Below are 11,339 nucleotides of genomic sequence, written 5' to 3' on the forward strand. Positions count from 1 at the left end.
TCATGCACAGGGCTGGGCAGGCAACAAGATGAGGCTTGTCCTAAGAGGTTAGGGCAGGTCGGCCTCTGAGAAGAGCAGAGGTGGAAGAAGGACGGAAGCCCTGTGGCTCAAGGACTCTGGCAGCAACAGCGGGTGTTCTAGGGATAGGATTCCGCCACAAAGACCTTGCCTGGGAAGGCAGGGCAGAACTCAGTCCCCAGAGCACTGCAGGGCTGGAAGCGTGCAGGCACCCAGGTAAGGGGCAGCCCCAGACTTGGTGATCAGCTGGCACAGACCAAAGGGCTTCTAATAATGGGACAGACTGTAAGGTCAGGCTGGGCTCAGACACAAAGTTGACTCTATCCTAGGTCACAGAGAATGAGCAATCAGGGCCTGAACTCACTGGTGATGAGGATGAAATGGGCAGCTGTTGATGCTGGAGAGCACAGGCTGTGGGGGCAGGGAGCTGGCAGACCTTTACGAACTTTTTTCCAAATCCTTTGGCAGTCTAATGCTCCACACGAGGCTGTGTAGCAGGAATCACTTCTTCCAGGATGGGTGGCTCCCAAATGGAACAGTGTTAAAAACAAGGAGCTGTTCCTCTGCCCAGAAATATTGCCTTCATGGTTCTCTGTGCCCCTATTACTGTGTAACTTCTTTGGATGAGGTCAAAGGTCACAGGAGCCAGGCAGTGGCATAAATGGAAGGAGGAGGCCAGACATAACAACAGGGGGCAATAGGGACTGGTAGGGCCTGCAGCAAAGCAGCGAGCAAAGGTTTCCTTTAAAGAGGGCAACAGCTGCTTAGCTCAACCAGTTCTCATTCAGTGGGAATGTGTGGCCAGTACTTTCAGTTCTTCCCATTTTCTAAAAGAAGCCAGAAATCTAAATTTTTATATAAAATCTTCATTTTTTTTGTTTTTGGTTTTGTTTTGTTTTTGTTGTTGTTGGTTTTTTATAAAACTCTTGAGGTTACCATGATGTTCACCAAAACCACAAACATCTGTGGGTCATACATGGCCTCTGGCTTGGGAGTTCCCCTCTCCAAGATTCCCTGGAGACATAGCCCCCTCTAAGAGAAGTCTCACATTTGGTCCCCACCATTGCCAGAGGGGTGTGCTACTCCAACACACTCTTTCTTTCTTGTCCCTGGGTTTTCCTTCTTTCTTGTTCCAGAGGCTCTGGGCATCTGGAGATGGGAAAATGGGAGGGAGCAGAGAAACTCAAGGAGTAATACTGAGGACAAACCTTGCTGACTTCATTATTTTGTCCACCAGGACATGCTGGATCTACACCAGTCACAATCCGTAGAGATAGGTTCTGGGAGATCAGAAGACGACTCTGAGGCCAAGCAGGTCCCATGGCTTTGTTCCATGTGCTGTGGGCTGGTCACAGCCCAGAGGGCCCATGGCTTCCCTCTGTGAACCACCTCTTTCTTTTCCCTTCCCTCCTAAAACAGCTCTTCTGGCCTCTGTCACCCAGTGGTAGTTTTTATAAGACTCATCTTACTTTGTGGGTTTTATTAGCAAGCTATTGCTTCTCACAACTCAACTCTGAACCTTTCAGTTGTGGTTTCTACCTTGGGAAAGTGGACTCTGTAGAAACAATTAATATATCCCTCCTGATCTCCCACACTGGGAAGAGTACAATACCTCAGGGCAAGAGGGAGGGGTCTAGATATAAGGTCTGACTGAAAAGTAATAAACAGATCATAAGCAGTATTACCTTGCTGAGAAATCTGAGACTCAGAGGGACTGAAGTCCCCTGTCAGAGACCATGGAGGCAGTAAAGGAGGTGGGACTCACACCGAGAGTTTTGGTCCCCACACCACCCCTCCCACCACCCACCCAGGTGCCCTGATCATTCATTTAGGAAAATGGTTTGAGGCCAGACTGCAGTCCCTGTGCTAGGAGCTCTCTGGAGAATTCTCAAGAAGTATAAGAGTAAGGCCTTTCATTCTGGCTGTTGAGAGGAGATACACATGGAACACCACAGAAGAGAACAAGACAGTGTCCACTGCACAGGCACTGACTGGGCTCCTATTGAGTTGTCTACACACAAACTGCCCCCAAGGTCCTATAACTCCCTGGGGAGAAAAGACTTTGCCTCCACCTTGTTAGAGCTGTAAGAGGTTTTTTGAATCATCTATTTATGGATAATCTGGAGTTTTCAATCTCTCTTTCTCTCTCTGTGCAGCATTTCAGAACCCAGGTCCATTAATCACATCAAAGTGGGTTCTCTGGTTGGAGAGGATAGAAGAAATCCTCAAGTTCCTATCCACTTGGCTCCCCTCCGTCCCCTGCTTCCATGTAGCAAAGCAGTCTTTTAGGAACCCTCCAAGTAAAACAGTTCAAAAAATCTAATCTATTCTAACTAGTCTGGACCACTAATCTGGTCCAAACCCTGAAAAATCCCAGTTTTAGAAATGGGAGATTCCAGAAGGTCAAAATACTTGCCATACAACCTGTACCTCCTGATTGCAGGCAGGTCTCTTCCCTCAGCCACTATCGTACAGTACTATAAACATGTAGTCACCAGAGAAAGGGAAAGTAAGCAGTAGGAGAGACTGGGGACAGACAGAGTTCAGTGTGGGGTTGCTCAGGGAGGCAGGAAACTTGAGTGGGAGCCCTGATAGGTGGCTGAGAGAGGCAGAGGCAGTCATTCAGAAACAGGGCATGGGTCAAGCAGGTGTTAAATTCCAGAATCCAGTAGATAAGCAGGGTGATGCCGGTGGAAAACTGGGATGGGACTAAGATCAGGTTCCACATAGACAGAAGCCATGGGGAGCAGGCTTGGGCTGGTGGTAGTTGGAAGGTGGAATTCTTTCCCTCCCTGTTCACCCAGATGTGTCTGCTGATAGACCCCAGCTGTGCTTGACTCTGAAGGAATTAAGTCCAGGCAGGCAGGCAGTGGAAATGAGTGGAAGCAGTGTATTAAGTAAGGCTTAGAATGGCAGCTGGATTGCACTAAAAATGAATCAAGATGATGTTTGAATGCAAACAAGAATGGAGTGCAGGGGAAGAAGCATTCTGAAGGCTGTGAGTGCCAGCAGCTAGGGCAGGGCATGGCTCCTCAGCAAGGGCCACGTCACCCCCCAGATGTAAGTTTCCAGTGTCTATTCAAATGAGACAACAAAGGTGGAGCTGGCTTCATTCTCTTACCCATAAAATGGGCATAACAGTCTCAACCCTACCTCTTTCCTGGGGCTGCCCTTAGCAGCAAACGAAATAACATTGGAAATCACTGAAGGCTTTTACCAAGGCTGGGGTTGCAGCCAAACTCCTTCAGAGGTGGCAATGTGTGTGACTTGGCCCTGGAGTGAAACTAAGGGAAATGGAGGCTGGAGATGCCTGCCTGGCTGAAGACATTTGAATTAAAGATTCCAAAGCCTAATACTGGCCAAATGAAATGCACCAGCCTGACACCCTTATCCCTAGCTTGCACTCCCTGCACTAAAGTTTTGGCAGAGAAATGCTTAAGGTCTGAGCCTCCCAGCAGGATGTATATTCTCAAGGAGGCCTCAAGAACTACCCTACCCATTATGATAGCCACTAACCAGATGTGGCATTTAAATTTAGATCTAATTTGGGGCGCTTGGGTGGCTAAGTCAGTTAAGCGTCTGACCAGCTCAGGTCATGATCTTAAGGTTCATGGGTTTGAGCCCTGTGTCAGGTTCTGTGCTGACAGCTCAGAGCCTGGAGCCTACTTCAGATTCTGTGTCTCCCTCTATCTTTCTGCCCTTCCCCCCTTCATGCTCTGTTTCTCTCTCTCAAAAACGAATAAACATTAAAAAACGTTTTTAATAGGGCTCCTGGGTGGCTTGGTCAGTTAAGTGACCGACTTCAGCTCAGGTCATGATCTAACAGTTCGTGGGTTCGAGCCCCGCGTCGGGCTCTGTGCTGATAGCTAGCTGAGAGCCTGGAGCCTGTTTCGGATTCTGTGTCTCCCTCTCTCTCTGACCCTCCCCTGCTCATGCTGCCTCTCGCTCTCTCAGAAACAAATAAAACATTTAAAAAAATTTTTTTTAATGTTTTTAATTAAATTTAGACCTAAGTTACTTAAAATAAAAAATTTAGTTCTTCAGTTATACTAGTGAAATTTCAAGTGCTCAATGGCCACTGTGGCTAGGAGCTACCAAATTGGACAGCCCAAATATAGGACATTTTTGTTGTCATCGCAAGTTCTGCAGATCATCACTGCTCTAGACCTATAATGATGGAATGTAGGTATTGGGGTGGAGGGTTTCTTCCCTGAGGTTTCTCAGTACAATAAACCATTTATGGGTTTCTTTCTCTGCCTGAGTTCAAGGTTAACCCCGGATCTCCACTTTTGCCACTTCCTTTAACCACCAGACTTTGATAACTAACTCCTAAGAGTGAAATCACCATGCTCATTGTTCATCTGCTTAAACCAAAGGTCTAATGGGAGAGGGCAAAGGGCTCTTCTGAGGTTACCATATCTTCCACTCTATTAGTGACTAAAAGCAGGAGTTTCTGAACCGGAAGGGAGAGGGCAAGCATGACAGAACTGAGGGAGACATTCTTGGGTAGTTAGGACCAAATGGTACCTCTCAAACAGCATAGTGGAGGTGGCCACCTGCTTCTATCGGGGAGGCAATGTAGCAAAGTCATTAAAAACACATGCTTCCCAGGTTATAATCCCAGCTCTTCCACTTATTAGCTGTATAACCTTGGTGCCACATAATCTCTCTGAGTCTTAGTTTCTGCGTAGGAAAAATGGGAATGGTACTTACTCAGAAGGCATTCTAAGGATTGGAGGAGTTAACATTTGGAAGGTGCTTAGAACAGTGTCGGGCATGGAGTATGTGTTAGCGAGGAGTAGGAGTAGGAGTGGTGATAGTGACGGTAGTAGTAGTCGGAGTCGTGGTCACAGTATTTGATTATATGTGTCAAGGTCTTGATCAAAGTTGTAAATAAGGCAAGTTCACTGTACACACCAACCTTACTACACACTGTACACCTGCTCTTCCCCAATACTCCACATGCACCCCCTAGATTTTTTCCATCATGGTTTCTTAGTTGTTTCTTCAGTTTTAGGAGCTACTGCTAGGCCCTATCACCAAGGTCTTGTCTTGCCTTTGCTGTACTATAGGGATCCCTCAGTCTTTCCGACACTGCACCTCCAGCATGGTGAGTACTGCTCGGGCCAGGCAGTGCGATGCCCCTCAGGCCCCAGAGCTCCCTTGGGCAAGCTACAGGCTCATTCTTATGCTGAGTGCACAAGGCTTGTCCCTGAAGCTCCCGCTGACCCAAGACCAGTGCATCTAGACACTGGGCACCCTAAAGGGAAAACATCTGGAGCCAAAGGGAAGTTGAGTTAATCACATTCCCTCTCCAGAATTTGCATAAGGACCCAAAGAATGGGCAGCTGGTTGGCAACAGAGGCTGAAATTGAAAAGTAAGGGGCCCAGAGAGGTCTATGGTGGTCAAGTGAGAGCTGAAGAGAAGAGGCAACAAAAGTTCAGTGGGCAGTGAAAGAGCCCCACTGAGCCAGGTGGCCTGGGACTCAGCTGGGAAATGAAGATCTCTAGCTAAGGGAGTAGAGCGGCACCTTTCAGCCTCCACTCCATGTGGCCTTCCTTGGTGCTTATGTGGAAATGCTGCTTCTTCTGTCTTCACAGAAGGGACTTGAAGTCAGTATAAACACCTTTAAGATGCACTTGAATGTCTAATGAAAAAAAAGCAGTCACCCTTAAACAATTTGTGGGTTGTAAATATGAGTACAAACACAGCACAGAACAACCTTCATCTGCCCAGCAGCTCCTTCTAGCATGAGTGTCTAGCCCAGGGCAGGCCAGGTGATCTGGCTGGCAGAAGGACAACCCCTTTCTCCTCCTTGCTCCACAGTGTCCCTCCATCAAAGAGAACTGCCTTCCTCATTAAAGAGGCCATGCTTCAATCAAGAGTCTACCAATGTGATTTGGTTAACTAATAGAGCAGCCCTCATCAAAATAAACCCTGGGCTAAAAACAGGAGAGCCAACCCAAACATCAAAGCTAATTCCTTACCCAAGTCTGTTTACCTCTCAGGGCCTCAGGTAACTTGTCTGAAGAAAAGGAGTCTAGAATTTAGAGTAGATCATCTCCTGGGCTCCTTGCACTTTTCTCATTGATCCCAGGAACCTCAAGACACATCATCTTTAGCCTGTGGCCTTCCCAGCAAGCTAGTCGTCTAGTAAACAAACCACAGAAATCCTTCCCTTTCTTATTTTTCTCCCCCTTTCCTTTCTCTGACATAACTAGCATCTGTATTGGGGGAGGATCCTCAGCTGAGGTGTGAACTAAGAACAATTAACTGGCCGAAGCAGTGACAGGGCCCAGTACCATGCAGGGAGGGCTGGCATCAGAGGATTTGCTGTGTTCTTGGTTGTTATTATTGACACCCCACTTATATGGAAGCTGGGTGAGGTGGCCTGGTGCATCAAACATACTTCTGTGAAATCTGAAAAAGGAATATTTAAAACACACACATACACACACACACACACACACACACACACACACCACAACAACCACTTCCTAGTAAGCCAACACCTCCTCTCCTTGTGAAAAAGAGCCTGGCCCTGTTTTAGTGGGTGGAGGTGGGGAAAGGGGAGAGCATTAGGCCCTGCCTACCTGGGCACTGAGGCACTGTGAATGCAGAGGCCATTTTCATCCAGCCTTCAGAAGTTTCCTTTTGTGGCATCATGGTGTTAAAAATATTCCTCCCTGAAGGTGCAACCGCGGCAGAGCAGATGTCCCTGACTGAGCACTTGGGAAGGAGCTATTAAAAGGAACATAATTAGGTTGTCATCCTGGGGCCTCCGAGCCAGCCTTCTGAACGCCATCTTTGTTGAAAGTTTTCCAGACGTCAAATATTTGCAGAACCCGATTTACCAAAAAGGCTGTTAATACCCAGTAGGACTGGGCTGCATGCAGCGAAGGCAAAATACAGTGTGGGTCAAGGTTGGCATCAGGCTCCTTTTTCTGTGTCCTTTCCCCATTTTGGGCCCTAGCCTAGCTCCCTAATTTTCTCTCCCCTCCTCCACACATCACGTCCCATCACAATTTGCTCTTAGGAAAGACTCTATTAGTCATTTACCCCTTAGCGTGAATGTAAGTAAGCCACCGAGCACCTCTCTCCTCTCCAGGAATGTGGGATTCATGCCTGAGCTCTGTACACTGTAAGGAACAAAAGGCTTTGTCTCCTTGTGTAAAAGGGATATCAGGCACTGGAGTGCAGGTCCAGAGGGCTGTCCTAGTGACCCTGAAATTGCACTAAAGGCTGCCACTTAATCCTAAGTATAGAGAGCTAGCCCATCCTGCCCTGGAGACATCTGCTGTAGTCACTCCCCTCCTGCTGGTTAGATCCTGCAGCCTCATCTGTCCCTCCATCATTGTTGTTCATCTATCTATGCATCCAACATCTATTGAAAGTCTGTGGCAAGAATCATGCTGAGTGGGAAAGGGGGTGGAGAGCATCTATAGCCACCATCCTTGTTGTCATGGAGGGAGACAGCATAGATGGAGAAGGACACTCCCCAAATAATTACAGTAAATATAAACAAAGGAGAAGGAAGTACGTGGTGCTGTGAGGATGTATCAGAGAGGAAAGTGATCAGTTAGGGAAGTCAAGGCAAGGAAGATGGCCCAGATGAAGTGATGACTGAGTTGAGAGCTGGGAGGAGAGTGCGTGTGTGTGTGTGCGTGTGTGTGTGTGCGTGTGTGTGTGTGTGTGTGTAGAGGGATATGTGCTCTCTGATGAGCTCTTTCAGTTGGAACAGCTTGTGCAAAGGCCCTGGCTGAGACTGAGAGTAAATAACACGATTTTCATGTGATCTTTCTCCTACTGGACTTTAGGAAACATCAAGGATTAAGGTTACAAAATAAAAAGGCAGGGGGAAGGAAGGAGAATCTGAAACTGGTTTCTGAAACCCTTTATAGAAGATGGACCTCTTACAGGTTGTTGAGATGTGGCTCTACAAACAAATCAGGCCAGGCTTTCTTTGGTGACAAAGAGAGCTGGACCTGGCCCCCTCTTCCTGGACGCTCTCTGTGATATTCTGGCCTGCTTCTTACCTTTTAGAAATATATCATGGTGGGGTGCCTGGGTGGTTCAGTCAGTTAAGTGTCCAGCTTTGGCTCAGGTCATGACCTTTTGGCTCATGGGTTCAAGCCCCGAATCAGGCTCTGCACTGATTGTGCAGAGCCTGCTTGGGATTTTCTCTCCCCCCTCTTCCCCCACCTCTCTAGCCCCTCCCCCCCATAAATAAACTTAAAAATATATATATCATGGTCATTTTCCCAGGTCAGGAAATATATTTTGTAGTAAAACTGTTCATGGCTACCTAATATTCCAGAGTAGAGAAAGCCATGGTTTCACTCAATGAGCCCCCTCTTGTTGGACTTATTGCCAATGTTTTGCAATCCTAAGTAGCTCTTCCATGAATGAAGAAGCTTGTATATCATCTTGCCCACTCTTTTGACTTTTTCTTAGGATAAATTTTGCTGCATATTAATACATTTGAAGACCAGCTTTACTAAATACAAGTTTTCTTAACTACTTACCCTGTACTTACCCTGTACACCCAATCAACTCATAGTGCTTTTCCCACTCTGCACAGGAATCCCACTGGATCCTCACGCGTCAACTCAGTGAGTTTGCAAAAAGGGATGGGAGGAGTGTCAGCAGCAAAGAACCAAAGTGGGCTAGGTGCTAGGTGGGCTGGGGGTAGCAGGTGCTCCATCACCACTTACCTCTTTCTCCACCTGTTCTTCCCTATCATAATGGCCCAATCTGTCTGTGTTGGTGGAGGGCTCGGCCCTAATGCCCTAGTGCTCAGCACTCTACTTCACCCTGAGGTGAAGAGACAGAGCCTCAGACAGAGCCTGAGGGTGGGAGGGGTAGAACCTCCAACAGTGAGCTCTCTGCAGTTACTTTCTCTGGAAGGCTCACCACCACCGCCACCACCCCTTCCCTTCCCCCCTCGCCAAAGATATAGGTCTGCCTGGAATACATGTTAAAAGAGAGAATTCCTAAAGGATACCATGCTAGGAAACAGGAGACCAATCTGTGGTTAAGCTTTTGTTACAGATGTATTGTATAAATCATCTCATCTCTCTAGGCCTCTGTTTCTCCATCCATCACATGGAGTTAATTCTCTTTTATCCCTATTTGACCAAGATGATGCAAAGATGAAATAAATAAATACATCTACTTAAAATGAGCTAATCAATAAGAAACTAAATAGAAATACACAGGCAGAAAAGAAGAAACCAAGATTCAGTAAACCATAGCAAGTAAGTGGGCTTTGTGTTTTGTTCACTTTTTTACTGCTAGTGCCTAGAACTGTGCCTGACACTCAGTAAATATTTATAAAATGAATGAATAAACACCTAAGCACTTACTCTATCCCAGACACCATGCTAGGAATTTCATAAGCATTATGCCAGTTAGCCTTCACAAATAGCTCTTTACCAATAGAGTATAAAACACTACCATTCAGTAGATATGAAAATTGAGGCTTATACTGGTTAAGTAATCTCCAAGCATCATTCAACTAGCATTGGACAGGATTTAAACTTGAATGTAAGTTCTTCTGATGCCATTCCCCTAGCTTTTCCCACCTCTGTTATATGTTGCAGGGGGAAAGTTACTGTGATGTGTGGCTATGCATTACATGAGCTAGTCTTTATTTAAAGCTATAGCACATGGCATGCAGTTAGTGTTCTATGAATGTGATCTATTATTACAGTACTCTTATTTATTAGTTCATATTTTTTTATAACCACGTTGTAAACACCTTAAGGCCAGGGGTCATTCTCTACAAGGCCAGGCAAAGTAATTGCCTGAAATACCAATTAACTAAATAGCATTATTTTATGATGATCATAAAGTGGAAGCAGAGGTGCTTCCTATAAGGCAGGGCTTGGTGCTTTAGGGACAAAGTTAGTCTGACCTTGACTTTAATGGGAAGCAAGAGTAGGCCATGATTGTCCAGTGGCTTGGAATCCTGGTAGTCAACAGGGAAACAGGTAGAGCCAGACACCAAGGAAAAGACTGCAGCCAACACAGAGGACTCCTGAAGCCTGGGCTCTGACCTACTGCTGACAGCAAGCGATCATTCTAACAGCCTCTGGCCCCGCCCCCAAAGCCTGCGATCTGATAGGCTTAGCGTCACACGAGTGGGAGGAGCCTTGGAGAGAATCTGACCCAATCCCCTGACTCCACCTTGCGGCCTGGGACTAGGGTGGTGCTGGAGGCGACTTGACTCAGGAACAAATGTCAGTTACTGGAAAACTTCCCTCCCCTGCCCCGCCCAAAGGCAATGCAGGAAAAGGGATTTAGCATTTAAGTCTCTGACTTTGCCCTTTACTAGTGCGGAGCCTCAGCTATTTCATCTATAAAATGGAATAATAGTTCCTTTTCCATAGGTTGTAGCAATTAAACAAAATGTGACATGGAAAAGTAAATAACAAGTGGCCTAACACATGGCCAGTGCTCCAAAAAATCACTGCCTCCAGAGAGCAATATGCCTGAGGGCAGGAACTGTATCTGAATCACAGCTTGCCAGGGTGCTCTGACACATTCATTTGTTAGTATAATGCTTGTTGAATGGCTGGAATCCCTCCATTAATGCTTCATCTCTTCTGGTAAGCCTAGCATGGTTTTAGGCCTCTCTCGAAAATTTCTAAAACGACTCACCCTATTTCTTTTCCCCTCTTCCAGAAGGGCCTGAGGACAACATGAAGGCCTGAATACCTGGAGAGGAAAAGGGGCTACTTGCATAACAAAGACAAATTCATGGTGTTACCAGTCCCTCCCTGGCTGCTTGCACCTTCATTTTGGACCTTCTTGCTCCCCACTAGTACAGCAGCAGGCTTCGCCCCGCTGTGGACTATATGAAGGATATTAAAGACAGCATCAGACTGCCAGGATCTTGGAGGTGTTGAGTTGTTGTATTCTGGTTAAAATTAGGGAATGAATATTTATTTATTTATTTATTTTTAATGTTTTTTATTTATTTCTAGGAGAGAGAGAGAGAGAGAGACAGCGTGAGCAGGGGAGGGTCAGAGAGAGAGGGAGTCACAGACTCTGAAACAGGCTCCAGGCTCTGAGCTGGCAGTCAGCACAGAGCCCGACGCGGGGCTCGAACCCACAAACCGCGAGATCATGACCTAAGCGAAAGTCGGACGCTTAACCGACTAAGCCACCCAGGCGCCCCGGGAATGAATAATTTAAAGGAGTAGTGGGGCATTAAGATTAGAATTTGGAGTTAGGATTCAGTAATTAGTTACCATTAAATTTCTGAGTGAGAACTGGAGAGTTGCTAGTGGCCAGATGTGATGGGGGCCACCACTTT

At 46.6% G+C, this 11,339-nt stretch overlaps 1 long non-coding RNA gene across 1 annotated transcript in view; it reads left to right on the top strand.

Annotated features, from left to right (window-relative positions):
* The window catches only part of LOC144219223 (uncharacterized), a 75,322-nt gene extending 64,411 nt beyond the window's left edge, over window positions 1-10,911 (top strand). Inside the window, exon 4 of the long non-coding RNA XR_013331345.1 lies at window positions 10,706-10,911. This is a non-coding gene — a long non-coding RNA (uncharacterized LOC144219223). The remainder of the gene's footprint in view (window positions 1-10,705) is intronic.
* The last annotated feature ends 428 nt before the right edge of the window (window positions 10,912-11,339 follow it).

The sequence above is a fragment of the Crocuta crocuta genome, unplaced genomic scaffold (assembly GCF_008692635.1).
Source record: "Crocuta crocuta isolate KB4526 unplaced genomic scaffold, BGI_CrCroc_1.0 scaffold118, whole genome shotgun sequence".
NCBI lineage: Eukaryota > Metazoa > Chordata > Mammalia > Carnivora > Hyaenidae > Crocuta > Crocuta crocuta.